Genomic DNA, 20169 nt, shown 5'->3' with positions numbered 1-20169 from the left:
ATTGCATTCCACTCCATTCCATTCCATTCCTTTCCCTTCAGTGCCAGTGCATTGCATTCCTCTCGGGTTCATTCCATTCCACTCCATTCCACTCCATTCCACTCCATTCCATTCCATTCCATTCCATTCCACTCCATTCCATTCCATTCCATACCATTCCATTCCATTCCAATCGTGTTGATTCCATTCCACTAAATTCCATTCCATTCCATTCCATTCCATTCATTTCCATTCCACTCTGGTTGTTTCCATTCCAATCCATTCCATTGCATTCCGTTGTATTGCACTCGCGTTGATTCTATTCCATTCCATTCCATTGCATTCCAGTCTATTCGTTTTGATTCCATTCCATTCCATTCCATTCCATTTCTTTGCATTCCATTCCATTCCATTCCTTTCCTTTCCCTTCTAATACACTCTTCTTTATTCCATTCCATTCCATTCCATTCAATTCCACTTGTCTTGATTCCATTCCATTCCATTCCATTCCATTCCATTCCATTCCATTCCAGTCCATTCCACTCGGTTAGATTCCATTACATTCCATTTCATTGGATTCTATTACATTCCATTCGCTTTTGTTCCATTCCATTTCTTTCCATTCTATTTCATTCCATTCCATTCCATTCCACCCGTGTTGATTCCATTCCATTCCATTCCATTCCATTCCATTCCATTCTATTCGCTTCCATTCCATTCCATTGCATTCCCTTACGAGCCAGTTCATTACATTACTTCCTGGTTGATTCCATTCCTTTCTATTCCATTCCAATCCAATCCATTACTTTCCATTCCATTCCATTCCATTCCATCTCATTCCGTTCCATTCCATTCCATTCCATTCCATTGCATTCCATTCTGTTCCACTCACGTTGATTCCATTCCACTCCATTCCATTCCATTCCATTCCACTCGGTTTGATTCCCTTCCATTGCATTCCATTCCATTCCTTTCCATACCTTTCCTTTCCATTCCATTGCATTCTATTTCAAACGGGTTGATTTCATTGCGTTACATTCCATTCATTTCCTTTGAATTCCATTCCATTTCATTCCATTCCACTCCGGTTGATTCTAGTCCATTCCACTCCATTCCATTCCATTCCATTCCACCCACGTTGATTCCATAACATTCCATTGTATTCCTTTCCTTTCCACTCGGTTTGATTCCATTTCATTTCATTCCATTCCATTCCATTCGATTCCACTCGGGTTGTTTCCATTCCATTCCAATCCATTCCATTCCATTCCATTTCATTGCATTCCATTCCACTCTGTTTGATTTCATTCCACTGCATTCCATTCCGTTCCATTCTGTTCCACTAGTGTGGATTCCATTCCATTCCATTCCAATCCTTTCCATTCCATTCCATTCCATTCCATTCCAATCCATTCCATTCTTTCCATTCCATTCCATTGCATTCCACTCATGTTGATTCCATTCCGTTCCATTGCATTCCACTTCTTTCCTTTCCATTCATTTCCCTTCATTTGCAGTCCACACGAGTTGATTCCCTTCCATTCCATTGCTTTCCATTCCATTCCATTCCACTGGCGTTAATTCCACTCCATTCCCTTCCCTTCCATTCCATTCCATTCCATTCCATTGCATTCCATTGCACTCCATTCAGTTCCATTCCGTTCCATTCTATTCCTTTCCATTCCATTCCATTCCGCTCCGTTCCATTCCATTTCACTCAGGCTGATTGCATTCCATTCCATTCCATTCTATTCCTTTCCATTCCATTCCATTCCTTTCCATTCCACTGGGGTTGATTCCATTCCATTCCATTCCATTCCACTCGGATTGATTCCATTCCATTCCATTCCATTCCATTGCATTTCAGTCCATTCTTTCTATTCCACTCTAGCTGTTTACTTTCCAATCCATTCCATTGCATTCCATTCTATTCCACTCGCGTTGATTCCATTCCATTCCGTTCCATTCCATTCCATTCCATTCCATTCCATTCCATTACATTCCATTACATTCTATTCCATTCCATCCACTCCATTTGATTCCATTACATTTCGGGTTGATTCGAATCCATTGCATTCCATTCCATTCCATACCACACGGATTGATTCCACTCCATTCCATTCCATTCTATTCCATTCCATTCCATTTCTCTCGGGGTGATTCCATTCCAGTCCATTCCATTCTATTGCATTCCATTCCACTCGGGATGATTCCATCCCACTCCATTCCATTCCATTCCATTCCATTCCATTGCATTCCAATTGATTCCACTCGGGTTGATTCCATTCCATTCCATTCCTTTCCATTTCATTCCATTCATTTCCATTGCATTCCACTTGGGTTGATTCCATTCCATTTCATTGCTTTCCATTCCATTCCATTCCATTCCATTCCATTCCATTCCATTCCGTTCCACTGAGGATGATTCCATTCCAATCCATGCCATTCCTTTCCATTCCATTCCATTCCGTTCCTTTCCATTTAACTTGGGTGTATTCCATTAAATTCCTGTCCATTTTATTCCCTTCCATTCCATTACACTCGGATTCATTCCATTCCGTTTCTTTCCATTACTTTCCATTCCACTCGGGTTAATTACATTGCATTCCATTCAATGGCATTCCATTCCATTCCATTCCATTCCATTGTGTTTGTTTCCATTCCCTTCCATTCCATTCCATTCTATTAAATTCCATTCCATTCCATTCTACTCGCGTTGATTCCATTCTATTCCACTCCTCTCCATTCCATTCCTTTCCAATCCATTCCATTACACTCCAGTGGATTCCATTCCGTTTCATTCCATTCCATTCTATTCCATTCCTTTCTATTCCGTTCAAATCCATTCCATTACACTCCAGTGGATTCCATTCCTTTCCATTCCATTCCATTAAATTCCATTCCTTTCCAATCCGTTCCAGTGCGGTTGATTCCATTCCATTCCATTCCATTTCATTCCATTCCATTCATTTCCATTCCATTCCTTTCGATTCGAATCCATTCCATTCCACTTGGGCTGATTCCTTTCCATTCCATCCATTCTTTTCCATTCCTTTCCACTCGTGTTGATTGCATTACAATCCATTCTTTTGCATTCGATTCCATTCCACTCACGTTGATTCCACTCAATTCCATTCACTTCCATTGCATTCCATTCCATTATATTCCACTCCGTTTGATTCCATTCCATTCCAATCCCTTCCATTGCATTCCATTCCATTCCGTTCCTTTCCATTCCATTCCATCTCATTTCTTTACATTAAACTATGGTTGATTCCATTCCATTTGATTCCATTCCTTTCCTTTCCACTCGTGTTGATTACTTTCCATTCCATTCCTTTCCATTGCATTCCATTCCAATCCATTCCATTCCATTCCCCTAGGTTTGATTCCATTCCATTCCTTTACATTCCATTCCATTGCATTCCATACCATTCCACTTGGGTTGATTCCCTTCCATTCCATTACTTTCCATTCCATTCCATTTCTTTCCATTCCATTCCATTACACTCGAGTTGTTTCCATTCCATTCCATTACTTTCAATTCCCTTCCAATCCATTCCACTGCATTTGATTGCATTCCATTCCATTCCATTGCATTCCATTCCAATCCATTCCATTCCACTCGGGTTGATTCCGCTCCATTGAATTCCATTCCTTTCCATTCCAATGAATTCCATTCCATTCCATTCCTTTCATTTCCATTCCAATGCACTCAGCTTGATTCCATTCCGTTCCATTCCATTGCATTCCATTCCATTCCTTTCCAGGCCACTCCGGTTGATTCCATTCCATTGCATTCCATTCCATTCCATCACTTTCATATCCCATTACATTCCACATGGTTTGATTCCATTCCATTGCATTCCATTCCATTCCATTCCATTCCATTCCACTCGGTTTGTTTCTATTCCATTCCTTTCCATTCCTTTCCATTCCATTCCATTTCCTTCCATTACATTCAATTCCACTTGTGTTGATTCCATTCCATTCCTTTCCATTGCATTACACTCGGTTAGATTCCATTCCATTCCATTCCATTACATTCGCTTTGATTCTATCCAATTTCTTTCCGTTTTATTCCATTCCATTCCATTCCTTTCCATTTCCTTCCTTGCCGGTCCATTCCATTCCTCTCGGGTTGACTCCTTTCCTTTCCATTCCATTCCATTCCATCCCATTCCATTCCATTCCATTGCACTCTGGTTGATTCCATTCCATTCTTTTCCATTCCATTACATTCCTTTCCATTCCAGTCCATTCCTTTCCATTTCAGTCACGTTGATTCCATTCCATGCCATTCCATTCCATTCCAATCTATTCCAGTCCTGTTGATTCTATTCCATTCCATTCTATTCCATTCCACTCGGTTTGATTCCATTCCATTTAATTCCATTCCATTCCATTCCATTCCACTCCAGTTGATTCCATTCCAATGCATTGCATTCCATTTCATTCCATTCCACTCCATTGCATTCCCTTCTATTCCATTCGTTTTGATTCCATTCCATTTCGTTCCATTCCATTCCATTCCTTTCCATTCCACTCATATTGGTTTCACTCCATTGCATTCCTTTCCATTCCATTCCATTCCATTACGATCCTGTTAATTCCATACCTATCCATTCCATTGCATTCCAATCGATTACACTCGCGTTGATTCCATTCCATTCCATACCATTCCATTCCATTCCTTTCCAATCCATTCCATTCTATTCCATTAAACTCGTGTTGATTCCATTCCATTCCATTCCCTTCCATTCTATTCCATTCCAGTCCAATCCATTGCGTTACATTCCACTCGGTTTGATTCCATTCCATTTCAATCCAGTTGATTCCATTCCATTCCAATCCAGTACATTTCATTCCATTCCATTCCATTTCATTCCATTCCATTCCATTCCACTTCATTCCATTCCATTGCATTCCACTTGGTTTGATTCCATTCAATTGCCTTCCATTCCATGCCATTCCTTTCCACTTGGGTTGATTCCGTTCCGTTCCATTCCATTACATTCCACTCCATTCCATTGTATTCCATTCCTTTCATGTCGTTTCCATTGCATTGCATTCCATTCCATTCCGCTGAGGTTGATTCCATTCCATTCCATTCCATTCCATTCCATTCCGTTCCTTTCCCGTTTATTCCTTTCCATTCCATCTATTCAATTCCAACCCAGTGCATTCCATTCCATTCCTTTCCGTTCCATTCCATTCCACTCGGCTTGATTCCATTCCATTCCAATCCATTCCGTTCCATTCCATTGCTCTCCATTCTTGTTGACTCCATTCCATTCCTTTCCATTCTATTCCACTTCGGTTGTTTCCATTCCATTTCATTCCATTCCATTCCATTCCATTCCACTCACGATGATTGCATGCATTCCATTGAATTCCATTCCATTGCATTTTATTCCATTCTTTTCCACTCGGGTTGATTCCATTGCATTCCATTCCATTCCATTCTACTCGGGTTGATTGCATTCCATTCCATTCCATTCCATTGCATTCCATTCCTCTCGGCTTGATTCCTTCCCATTCTATTCCACTCCATTCCATTCCATTCCTTTCCATTCCTTTCCTGTCTGGTTATTTCCATTCCATTCCATTCCATTCCATTCCATTCCATTCCATTCCATTCCATTCCATTCCTTTCCATTGCATTCCATTCCATTCTATTACACTCCATTCCATTCCATTCCAATCGGGTTGATACTAGTCAATTCCATTCCATTCCATTACATTCCCATACGGTTGATTCCATTCCAATCCATTCTATTGCATTTCATTCCATTCGCCTCGCGTTGATTCCATTACATTTCATTCCTTTCCATTCCTATCCATTCCATTCCATTCCATTCCTATCTGGTTGATTGCAATACATTCCATTCCATCCAATCGGGTGGATTGCATTTCGTTCCATTCAATTCCATTCCATTATGTGCCATTCCATTCCATTCCATTCCATTCCATTATATTCCAGTCAGTGTTATTCAATTCCATTCCATTCCCTTCCATTCTATTCCATTCCATTCCACTCGGTTTGATTCCATTCCATTGCATTCCATTGAATTCCTTTCTATTCAACTCGTGTTGATACCATTCTGTTCCATTCCATTCTGTTCCATTCCATTCCTTTGCTTTCCATTCCGATCCACTCGGTTTGATTCCATTCCACTCCATGCATTCCAATCCTTTGCATTAAATTCCATTCAAATCCACTCCATTCCATTGTATTCCATTCCTTTCGGGTTCATTCCAATCCATTGCATTCCTTTTCATTCCATACCACACGGATTGATTCCATTCCATTCCATTCCATACCATTCCATTCCATTCCATACCATTCCATTCCATTCCATTCCATTTCTCTCGGGGTGATTCCATTCCATTGCATTGCATTCCATTCCATTCCATTCCATTCCATTGCATTCCATTCCATTCCATTCCAATCCATTCCAGTGTGGTTAATTCCATTCCATTCCATTCCATTCCATTCCATTCCATTCCATTCTTTTCCATTCCATTCCATTAGATTCGAATCCATTCCATTCCACTCGGGTTGATTCCTTTCCTTTCCACTACATTCTATTCCATTCCTTTCCACTCGTGTTGATTCCATTACAATCCATTCCTTTGCATTCCATTCCATTCCACTCGTGTTGATTCCACTCCATTCCATTCACTTCCATTCCATTCCATTCCATTTTATTGCACTCCATTTGATTCCATTCCATTCCCTTCCATTCCATTCCATTCCCTTCCATTCCCTTCCATTCCATTCCATTCCGTTCCATTCCTTTGCAGTCCCTCTCATTCCTTTCCTTTAAACTCTGGTTGATTCCATTCCATTCTAATCCATTCCATTGCATTCCATTCCATTCCTTTCCATTCCACACGTGTTCATTCCATTCCATTCCATTCCTTTCCATTGCTTTCCATTCCTCTCCTTTTGATTCCATTCCATTCCATTCCTTTCCATTGCATTACCTTCCATTCCATTCCAATCCATTCCATTCCGTTCCTTTCCATTCCACTCGGTTTAATTCCATTCCATTCCATTCCATTCCATTTTATTGCACTCCATTTGATTCCATTCCATTCCCTTCCATTCCCTTCCATTCCATTCCATTCCGTTCCATTCCTTTGCAGTCCCTCTCATTCCTTTCCTTTAAACTCTGGTTGATTCCATTCCATTCTAATCCATTCCATTGCATTCCATTCCATTCCTTTCCATTCCACACGTGTTCATTCCATTCCATTCCATTCCTTTCCATTGCTTTCCATTCCACTCCTGTTGATTCCATTCCATTCCATTCCTTTCCATTGCATTACCTTCCATTCCATTCCAATCCATTCCATTCCGTTCCTTTCCATTCCACTCGGCTTAATTCCATTCCATTCCTTTCCATTCCATTCCATTGCATTCCATACCATTCCACTTGGGTTGATTCCATTCCAGTCTATTCAAATCCTTTCCATTCCATTCCTTTCCATTCCATTCCATTACACTTGAGGTGATTCCATTCAATTCCATTCCCTTCCATTCCATTCCTTTCCATTCCATTCCATTACACTTGAGGTGATTCCATTCAATTCCATTCCTTTCCATTCCATTCCATTCCATTCCAGTCGGGTTCATTCCATTCTATTTGATTGCATTGCATTCAGTTCCATTCCATTCCATTCCGTTCCTTTCTATTCCATTCCAGTTCATTCCATTCCATTCCATTCCATTAGATTCCATTCCTTTCCATGCCTTTCCATTCCATTCCATTTCACTCCTTTTGATTCCATTCCATTTCATTCCATTCCGTTGCATTCCAGTTTATTCAATTCCAATACATGCCTTTGCATTCCATTCCGAACCACTCATGTTGATTCCATTCCATTCCATTCCGTTCCATGCCATTGCATTCCATTCCATTCCACTCGGGTTGATTGCATTCTATTCAATTTCATTGCATTCCATTCCATTCCATCCCACTCTGGTTGATTCCATTCCATTCCATTCCCTTATATTCCATTACATTTCTTTCCACTCGTTTTGATTCCATTCCATTCCATTCCATTAGATTCCATTCCACTTGCTTTGATTCCATTCCATTCCATTCTATTGAATTCCAGTTCATTCCATTCCGTTCCATTCTATCCCATTCCATTCCATTCCATTCCTTTCCATTCCATTTCTATCCATTCCATTCCATTCTATTTAATTCCATTGCAATCCTTTCCACTCGGGTTGATTCCATTCCATTGCATTGCATTGCATTCCATTCCATTCCACTCCATTCTTGATGATTCCATTCAATTCCATTCAATTCCGTTTCCCTCCATTCCACTCCATTCCATTCCATTCCCCTCGGATGGATTCCTTTCCACTCCATTCCATTCCATTCCATTCCATTCCACTCATGTTGATTCCATTCCATTCCATTCCATTCCATTCCTTTCCATTGCATTCCATTCCACTCCATTCCATTCCACTCGGGTTGATTCCATTCTACTCCATTCCATTCCATTCCACTCGTTTTGATTCCATTCCATTCCACTCCATTCCATTCCATTCACGTTGATTCCATTCCATTCCATTCCATTCCATTCCATTCCATTCCATTCCAGTCGGGGTGATTCCATTCCATTCCATTTCATTACATTCCATTGCATTCCATTCCATTCCAATCCATTTCCCTTGTGTTGATTCCATTCCATTCCATTCCATTCCAGTCTGGTTGATTCCAATCCATTGCATGCCATTCCTTTGCATTTCATTCCATTCGATTCCACTCTGGGTTATTCCGTTCCAATGCATCCTTTTGGATTCCATTCCATTCTACTCGCATTGATTCCATTCCATTCCAAACCATTCCATTCCATTCCATTCCATTCCTTTCCCGTTGATTCCTTTCCATTCCATTCTATTCAATTCCAACCCAGTCCATTCCATTCTATTCCATTCCGTTCCATTCCATTCCACTCGGGTTGATTCCATTCCGGTCTATTCAATTCCTTTCCATTCCATTCCTTTCCATTCCATTCCACTACACTTGAGGTGATTCCATTCAATTCCATTCCTTTCCATTCCATTCCATTGCATTCCAGTCGGGTTTATTCCATTCCATTTGATTGCACTGCATTCAGTTCCATTCCATTCCATTCCATTCCTTTCTATTCCATTACAGTTCATTCCATTCCATTCCATTCCATTAGATTCCATTCCATTGCATGCCTTTCCATTCCATTCCATTTCACTCCGTTTGATTCCATTCCATTCCATTCCATTCCGTTGCATTCCGGTTTATTCAATTCCAATACATGCCTTTGCATTCCATTCCGAACCACTCGTGTTGATTCCATTCCATTCCATTCCGTTCCATGCCATTGCATTCTATTCCATTTCACTCGGGTTGATTCCATTCTATTCAATTTCATTACATTCCTTTCCATTCCATCTCACTCTGGTTGATTCCATTCGATTCCATTCCCTCATATTCCATTACATTCCTTTCCTCTCGTTTTGATTCCATTCCATTCCATTCCATTAGATTCCATTCCACTTTCTTTGATTCCTTTCCATTTCATTCTATTGAAATCCAGTTCATTCCATTCTATTCCATTCTATCCCATTCCATTCCACTTCATTCCATTCCTTTCCATTCCATTCCTTTCCATTCCATTCCATTCCATTTAATTCCATTGCAATCCTTTCCACTCGGGTTGATTCCATTCCATTCCATTGCATTGCATTCCATTCCATTCCACTCCATTCGTGTTGATTCCTTTCTATTCCATTCAATTCCGTTTCCCTCCATTCCACTCCATTCCATTCCATTCCCCTCGAATGGATTCCTTTCCACTCCATTCCATTCCATTCCATTCCACTCATGTTGATTCCATTCCATTCCACTCCATTCCATTCCATTCCATTCCATTCCTTTCCATTCCATTCCATTCCACTCCAGTCGGGGTGACTCCATTTCATTCCATTCCATTCCATTCCATTCCATTCCATTCCATTCCATTCCATTCCATTCCATTCCATTCCATTCCATTCAATTTCATTCCTCTCCTTTCCATTCCAGACCGGTTTATTCCATTCCTTTCCATTCCATTCCTCTCGCGTTGATTCCATTCTATTCCGTACAAGTCCATTCCATTCCATTCCATTCCATTCCATTGCACTCTGGTTGATTCCATTCCATTCTTTTCCATTCTGTTACATTCCTTTCCATTCCAGTCCATTCCTTTCCATTTCAGTCACGTTGATTCCATTCCATGCCATTCCATTGCATTCCAATCTATTCCATTCCTGTTGATTCTATTCTATTCCATTCTATTCCATTCCACTCGGTTTGATTCCATTCCATTTAGTTCAATTCCATTCCATTCCATTCCACTCCAGTTGATTCCATTCCAATGCATTGCATTCCATTTCTTTCCGTTCCACTCCATTGCATTCCCTTCTATTCCATTCGTTTTGATTGCATTCCATTCCGTTCCGTTCCATTCCATTCTTTCCATTCCACTCATATTGGTTTCACTCCATTGCATTCCTTTCCATTCCATTCCATTCCATTCCATTACAATCCTGTTGATTCCATACCTATCCATTCCATTGCATTCCAATCGATTTCACTCGCGTTGATTCCATTCCATTCCATACCATTCCATTCCATTCCTTTCCAATCCATTCCATTCTATTCCATTAAACTCGTGTGGATTCCATTCCATTTCATTCCCTTCCATTCTATTCCATTCCAGTCCAATCCATTGCGTTCCATTCCACTCGGTATGATTCCATTCCATTCCATTCCAATCCAGTTGATTCCATTCCATTCCAATCCAGTACATTCCATTCCATTCCATTCCATTTCATTCCATTCCATTCCATTCGACTTCATTCCATTTCATTCCATTCCATTCCATTCCACTTCATTGCATTCCATTCCATTCCACTTGGTTTGATTCCATTCAATTGCCTTCCATTCCATGCCATTCCATTCCACTTGGGTTGATTCCATTCCGTTCCTTTCCACTACATTCCACTCCATTCCATTGTATTCCATTCCTTTCATGTCGTTTCCATTGCATTGCCTTCCATTCCATTCCGCTGCGGTTGATTCCATTCCATTCCATTCCATTCCATTCCATTCCATTCCTTTCCCGTTGATTCCTTTCAATTCCATTCTATTCAATTCCAACCCAGTGCATTCCATTCCATTCCTTTCCGTTCCATTCCATTCCACTCGGCTTGATTCCATTCCTTTCCAATCCATTCCGTTCCATTCCATTCCTCTTCATTCTTGTTGACTCCATTCCATTCCTTTCCATTCTATTCCACTTCGGTTGTTTCCATTACATTACATTCCATTCCATTCCATTCCATTCCATTCCATTCCATTCCACTCACGATGATTGCATGCATTCCGTTGCATTCCATTCCATTCCGTTTTATTCCATTCATTTCCACTCGGGTTGATTCCATTGCATTCCATTCCATTCCATTCTACTCGGGTTGATTGCATTCCATTCCATTCCATTCCGTTGCATTCCATTCCTCTCGGCTTGATTCCTTCCCATTCTATTCCACTCCATTCCATTCCATTCCTTTCCATTCCATTCCTGTCTGGTTATTTCCATTCCATTCCATTCCATTCCATTCCATTCCATTCCATTCCATTGCATTGCATTCCATTCCATTCTATTACACTCCAGTCCATTCCATTCCAATCGGGTTGATTCTAGTCAATTGCATTCCATTCCATTACATTCCCCTACGGTTGATTCCATTCCAATCCATTCCATTGCATTTCATTCCATTCGCCTCGCGTTGATTCCATTACATTTCATTCCTTTCCATTCCTATCCATTCCATTCCATTCCATTCCGTTCCATTCCTATCTGGTTGATTGCAATACATTCCATTCCATCCAATCGGGTGGATTGCATTTCGTTCCATTCAATTCCATTCCATTATGTGCCATTCCATTCCATTCCATTCCATTGTATTCCAGTCAGTGTTATTCAATTCCATTCCATTCCCTTCCATTCTATTCCATTCCATTCCACTCGGTTTGATTCCATTCCATTGCATTCCATTGAATTCGTTTCTATTCAACTCGTGTTGATGCCATTCCATTCCATTCCATTCTGTTCCATTCCATTCCATTCCTTTGCTTTCCATTCCGATCCACTCGGTTTGATTCCATTCCACTCCATGCATTCCAATCCTTTGCATTAAATTCCATTCAAATCCACTCCATTCCATTGTATTCCATTCCTTTCGGGTTCATTCCAATCCATTGCATTCCATTTCATTCCATACCACACGGATTGATTCCATTCCATTCCATTCCATTCCGTTCCATTCCATACCATTCCATTCCATTCCATACCATTCCATTCCATTCCATTCCATTTCACTCGGGGTGATTCCATTCCATTGCATTGCATTCCATTCCATTCCATTCCATTACATTGCATTCCATTCCATTCCATTCCAATCCATTCCAGTGTTGTTAATTCCATTCCATTCCATTCCATTCCATTCCATTCCATTCCATTCCATTCCATTCTTTTCCATTCCATTCCATTAGATTCGAATCCATTCCATTCCACTCGGGTTGATTCCTTTCCTTTCCACTACATTCTATTCCATTCCTTTCCACTCGTGTTGATTCCATTACAATCCATTCCTTTGCATTCCATTCCATTCCACTCGTGTTGATTCCACTCCATTCCATTCACTTCCATTCCGTTCCATTCCATTTTATTGCACTCCATTTGATTCCATTCCATTCCCTTACATTCCCTTCCATTCCATTCCATTCCATTCCATTCCTTTCCAGTCCCTCTCTTTCCTTTCCTTTAAACTCTGGTTGATTCCATTCCATTCTAATCCATTCCATTGCATTCCATTCCATTCCTTTCCATTCCACACGTGTTCATTCCATTCCATTCCATTCCTTTCCCTTGCTTTCCATTCCACTCCTGTTGATTCCATTCCATTCCATTCCTTTCCATTGCATTACATTCCATTCCATTCCAATCCATTCCATTCCGTTCCTTTCCATTCCACTCGGTTTAATTCCATTCCATTCCTTTCCATTCCATTCCATTGCATTCCATACCATTCCACTTGGGTTGATTCCATTCCGGTCTATTCAAATCCTTTCCATTCCATTCCTTTCCATTCCATTCCATTACACTTGAGGTGATTCCATTCAATTCCATTCCTTCCCATTCCATTCCATTCCACTCGGGTTCATTCCATTCCATTTTATTGCATTGTATTCAGTTCCAATCCATTCCATTCCATTCCTTTCTATTCCATTCCAGTTCATTCCATTCCATTCCATTCCATTGGATTCCATTCCTTTCCATGCCTTTCCATTCCATTCCATTTCACTCCTTTTGATTCCATTCCATTCCATTCCATTCCGTTGCTTTCCAGTTTATTCAATTCCAATACATGCCTTTGCATTCCATTCCGAACCACTCGTGTTGATTCCATTCCATTCCATTCCGTTCCATGCCATTGCATTCCATTCCATTCCACTCGGGTTGATTCCATTCTATTCAATTTCATTGCATTCCATTCCATTCCATCCCACTCTGGTTGATTCCATTCCATTCCATTCCCTTATATTCCATTACATTTCTTTCCACTCGTTTTGATTCCATTCCATTCCATTCCATTAGATTCCATTCCACTTGCTTTGATTCCATTCCATTCCATTCTATTGAATTCCAGTTCATTCCATTGCATTCCATTCTATCCCATTCCATTCCATTCCAATCCTTTCCATTCCATTTCTTTCCATTCCATTCCATTCTATTTAATTCCATTGCAATCCTTTCCACTCGGCTTGATTGCATTCCATTGTATTGCATTGCATTGCATTCCATTCCACTCCATTCGTGATGATTCCATTCAATTCCATTCAATTCCGTTTCCCTCCATTCCACTCCATTCCATTCCATTCCCCTCGGATGGATTCCTTTCCACTCCATTCCATTCCATTCCATTCCATTCCACTCATGTTGATTCCATTCCATTCCATTCCATTCCATTCCATTCCATTCCTTTCCATTCCATTCCATTCCACTCCACTCGGGGTGACTCCATTCCATTCCATTCCATTCGATTCCATTCCATTCCATTTCATTCAATTTCATTCCTCTCCTTTCCATTCCAGACCGGTTTATTCCATTCCTTTTCATTCCTTTCCAGTCGCGTTGATGCCATTCCATTCCGTACAAGTCTATTACATTCCATTCCATTGCACTCTGTTTGATTCCATTCCATTCTTTTCCATTCTATTACATTCCTTTCCATTCCAGTCCATTCCTTTCCTTTTCAGTCGCGTTGTTTCCATTCCATGCCATTCCATTCCATTCCAAACTATTCCATTCAAGTTGATTCTATTCCATTCTATTCTATTCCATTCCACTCGGTTTGTTTCCATTCCATTGAATTCCATTCCATTCCATTCCATTCCATTCCGGTTGATTCCATTCCAATGCATTGCATTCCATTTCATTCCGTTCCATTCCATTGCATTCCCTTCTATTCCATTCGTTTTGATTCCATTCCATTCCGTTCCATTCCATTCCATTCCTTTCCATTCCACTCGTATTGCTTTCACTCCATTCCATTCCTTTCCATTCCATTCCATTCCATTACAATTCTGTTGATTCCATACCAATCCATTCCATTGCATTCCAATCAATTACACTCGCGTTGATTCCATTCCATTCCATACCATTCCATTCCATTTCTTTCCAATCCATTCCATTCCATTCCATTAAACTCGTGTTGATTCCATTCCATTCCATTCTATTCCATTCTATTCCATTCCAGTCCAATCCATTGCATTCCATTCCACTCGGTTTGATTCCGTTCCATTCCAATCCAGTTGATTCCATTCCATTCCAATCCAGTACATTCCATTCCATTCCATTCCCTTCTATTCCACTCGTCTTCATTACGTTCCATTCCATTCCTTTCCTTTCGATTCCATTCCATCTCATTCCATTCCATTCCAGTACTCTCGGTTTGTTTGCATTCCATTCCATTCCATTCCATTCCATTCCATTCCATTCCATTCCATTCAATTCCACTCGTGCAGATTCAATTCCATCCCATTCCATTCCGTTCCAATCCATTCCTCTCAGGTTGATTCCATTCCATTTCATTCCATTCCATTCCAGTACTCTCGGTTTGTTTGCATTCCATTCCATTCCTTTCCATTCCATTCCATTCCATTCCATTCCATTCCATTCCATTCCATTCCATTCTATTCCATTCCATTCAATTCCACTCGTGTAGATTCAATTCCATCCCATTCCATTCCGTTCCAATCCATTCCTCTCGGGTTGATTCCATTCCATTCCATTCCATTCCATTCCATCCCGTTCCAATCCATTCCTCTCGGGTTGATTCCATTCCATTCCATTCCCTTCCATTCCATCCCGTTCCATTCTATTGCATTCCATTCAATTCCACTCCGTTCAACTCGATTTCATTCCATTCCATTGCATTTCATTCCATTCCATTCCATTCCACTCTGTTGGATTCCATTCCATTCCATTCCATTCCATTCCATTGCATTCCATTACATTCATTTCCATTCCGTTCCACTCGGGTTGATTCCATTCCATTCCATTCCATTGCATGCCACTGGGGTTGATTCCATTTCATTCCATTCCATTCCATTCTGTTGCATTCCATTTCTGTTGATTCCATTCCATTCCATGCCATTCTATTCCATTCCATTCCATTCCATTGCATTCCATTCCATTCCACTCGGGTTGATTCCATTCCATTCCATTTCATTGCATTCCTTTCCACTGCAATCCACTCAGGTTGATTCGATTCCATTCCATTCCATTCCATTCCATTCCATTCCATTCCATTCCTTTCCATTCCATTCCATTCGATTCTATTCCATTCCGCTTGTGTTGATTCCCTTCCTTTCCATTCCACTCTATTCCATTCCATTCCATTGCATTCCTTGCCATTCCACTCGGTTGATTCCATTCCATTGCATTTCATTTCACTCCTTTGCATTGTATTCCATTCCTTTCCTGTTGATTCCATTCGATTGCATTTCCATACCATTCCATTCCGGATAATTCCATTCCATTCCATTCCATTCCATTCCACTCGTCTTGATTCCATTCCATAACATTCCATTCCATTCCATTCCATTCCAGTCCATTCCATTCAATTCCAGTTGGGTTGATTCCATTCCATTCCATTCCATTCCAATCCATTCAATTCCAATCGGTTTGATTCCACTGCATTCAGTTATATTCCATTCTATTTCATTCCATTCCACTCCGGTTGATTTCTTTCCATTCCATTCCATTCCATTCCATTCCATTCCCTTACATTCCATTACATTACACTACATTCCACTCCTGTTGAATCCATGCAATTCCATTGTATTCCATTCCATGCCATTCCATTCCACTCCCATTGATTCCATTCCATTCCTTTCCATTCCATTCCACTCGGGTTGATTCCATTCCATTCCATTTCATTGCGTTCCATTCCACTGCATTCCACTCGGGTTGATTCCATTCCATTCCAATCCATTCCATTCCCTTCCATTCCTTTACATTCCATTCCATTCCTTTCTATACCATTCCACTTGTGTTGATTCCATTCCTTTCCTTTCCACTCTATTCCATTCCATTCCATTGCTTTCTATGCCGTTCCACTCCGTTAATTCCATTCCATTGCATATCATTCCACTCCATTCCATTGAATTCCATTCCTTTCCTGTTGATTTATTTCGATTGCATTCCATACCATTACAATCCGGATGATGCCATTCCATTCCATTCCATTCCATACCATTCCACTCGTCTTGATTCCATTCCATAACATTCCACTCCATTCCATTCCATTCCATTCCATTCCATTGCATTCCATTCCTTTCCATTCCATTCCATTCCATTCCTTTCCATTCAATTACACTTGGGTTGATTCCATTCCATTCCATTCCATTTCATTCCATTCCATTCCATTCCATTCCATTCCAATCGATTTCATTCGTATCGGTTTGATTGCAGTGCATTCAATTACATTCCATTCTATTTCCTTCCCTTCCACTCCCGTTGATTTCTTTCCTTTCCATTCCATTCCATTCCATTCCTTTCCATTCCATTCCACTTGTGTATATTCCATTGCATTCCAGCATATTCCATTCAATTGCATTCGATTCCATTTCTTTCCTTTCCTTTACCTAACACTGTGGTTGATTCTATTTCATTCCATTCCATTCCATTCCATTCAACTCGGGTTGTTTCCATTCCATTCTATTCCATTCCATTCCATTCCATTCCATTCAACTCGGGTTGATGCCATTCATTTCTATTCCATTCCTTTGCATTCCATTGCATTCCATTCCATTGCGTTCATTTCCATTGAATTCCATTCCATTCCACTCTGCTTGATTCCACACCATTCCAATCAATTCATTCCATTCAATTCTCGCGGATTGACTCCATTCCATTCCATTCCATTCCACGCCATTCCATTGCATTGCATTGCATTCCATTCCATTCCATTCCATTCCATTCCATTCCATTCCATTCCATTCCATTCCACTTGGGTTGATTCCATTCCATTCCATTCCTTTGCATTCCATTCCATTCCATGCTGGTCGATTCCATTCCATTCCCTTCTTTTCCATTCCTTTCCATTCCAATACATTGCATTCCACTCGGGTTGATTCCATTGCATTCCATTGCGTTCCATTCCACTTCATTCCACTTGGGTTGATTCCATTCCATTCCAATCCATTCCATTCCACTCCATTCCATGCCATCCCATTCCATTCCGTTCTATTCTATTTCACTCGGTTTGATTCCATTCCAATCCATTCCATTCCATTCCATTCCTTTGCATTCCATTCCATTCCATTCCATTCCATTCTATTCCATTCCACTTGTATTGATTCCATTCCTTTCCATTCCACTCTATTCCATTCCATTCCATTGCATTCCATGCCGTTCCTGTCGGTTGTTTCCATTCCATTGCATATCACTCCACTCCATTCCATTGAATTCCATTCCTTTCCTGTTGATTTCATTCGATTGCATTCCATACCATTACATTCCGGATGATGTCATTCCATTCCATTTCTTTCCATACCATTCCACTCGTCTTGATTCCATTCCATAACATTCCATTCCATTCCATTCCTTTCCATTCAATTCCACTTGTGTTGATTCCATTCCATTCCATTCCATTCCATTCCAATCCATTCCATTCCAATCGGTTTGATTCCATTGCATTCAATTACATTCCATAATATTTCCTTCCCTTCCACTCCCGTTGATTTCATTCCATTCCATTCCATTCCTTTCCATTCCATTCCACTTGTGTATATTCCATTCCATTCCAGCATATTCCATTCAATTCCATTCGATTCGATTTCTTTCCTTTCCTTTACATAACACTCTGGTTGATTCCATTTCATTCCATTCCATTCCATTCCATTCCATTCAACTCGGGTTGTTTCCATTCCATTCTATTCCATTCCATTCCATTCCATTCCATTCCATTCAACTCGGGTTGATACCACTCATTTCCATTCCATTACTTTGCATTCCATTCCATTCCATTGCATTCCATTGCGTTCAATTCCATTCAATTCCATTCCATTCCACTCTGCTTGATTCCACAAAATTCCAATCAATTCATTCCATTCAATTCTCTCGGGTTGACTCCATTCCATTCCATTCCACTGCATTCCATTGCATTCCATTCCATTCCATACCATTCCATTCCATTCCATTCCATTCCTTTCCACTTGGGTTGATTCCATTCCATTCCATTCCTTTGCATTCCATTCCATTCCATGCAGGTCGATTCCATTCCATTCCATTCCATTCCATTCTTTTCCATTCCTTTCCATTCCAATACATTGCATTCCACTCGGGTTGATTCCATTCCATTCCATTGCGTTCCATTGCTCTTCATTCCACTTTGGTTGATTCCATTCCATTCAAATCCATTCCATTCCATTCCATTCCATTCCATTCCATGCCATCCCTTTCCATTCCGTTCTATTCTATTTCACTCGGGTTGATTCCATTCCCATCCATTCCATTCCATTCCATTCCAATCCATTCCATTCCTTTCCTTTCCACAAGGGTTGATTCAAGATCATTCCATTCCTTTCCTTTACATTTCACTCGGGTTGATTCCACTCCATTCCATTCCATTGCACTCCTTTCTATTCCATTGCATTCCGTTCCATTCCATTCCAATCCAATCAGTTGGGTGCCATTCCTTTCTATTCCATTCCAATCCATTACGTTGCATTCCACTTGGGTGGATTCCATTCCATTCCATTCCATTCCACTCGAGGTGATTGAATCCATTCAATCCCATTCCATTCCATTCCATTCCATTCCGTTCCATGCCATGCCATGCCATTACACACAAGTGGATTCCATTCTATTCCCTTATATTCCTTTCAGTTAAACTGATATCTGATTCCATTACAGTGCATTCCATTCCTTTCCATTCCATTCCTTTCCACTCGACTTTCTTCCATTCCATTCCATTCTTTTCCATTCCTTTCCATTCCATTCCAATCCACTAAGGTTGATTGCATTCCTATCCATTCCATTTCATTCCATTCCATTCCACTCGTCTTGATTCCATTACATTCCAATCGATTTCATTCCATTCCATTCCATTCCTTTCCACTCCGGTTGTTTCTATTGCATTCCATTCCATTCCTTTCCATTCCTTTCTATTCCATTCCACTCGTGTTGATTCCATTCCATTCCATTCCATTCCATTCCATTCCATTCTATTCCATTCCATTCCATTCCATTCCATTCTATTCCAATCGGGTTGAATCCATTCCATTCCATTCCATTCCATTCCATTCCATTCCACTCACGTTGATGTCATCCGTTCCATTCCATTCCATTCCATTCCATTCCATTCCATTCCATTCCATTCCACTCTGGTTTATTCCATTCCAATCCATTCCATTCCATTCCACTTGGGCTGATTGCATTCCATTCCATTCCATTCCATTCCATTCCATTCCATTCCATTCCTCTCGGCTTGATTCCATTTAATACCATTCCTTTGCATTCCAATCCATTCCATTCCATTCCAATTCACGTGGGTTGATTCCATCCCATTCCATTCCA

The sequence above is a fragment of the Pan paniscus genome, chromosome 21, assembly GCF_029289425.2.
Source record: "Pan paniscus chromosome 21, NHGRI_mPanPan1-v2.0_pri, whole genome shotgun sequence".
Classification (NCBI taxonomy): Eukaryota; Metazoa; Chordata; class Mammalia; order Primates; family Hominidae; genus Pan; species Pan paniscus.
This window is presented reverse-complemented; position numbering follows the sequence as displayed.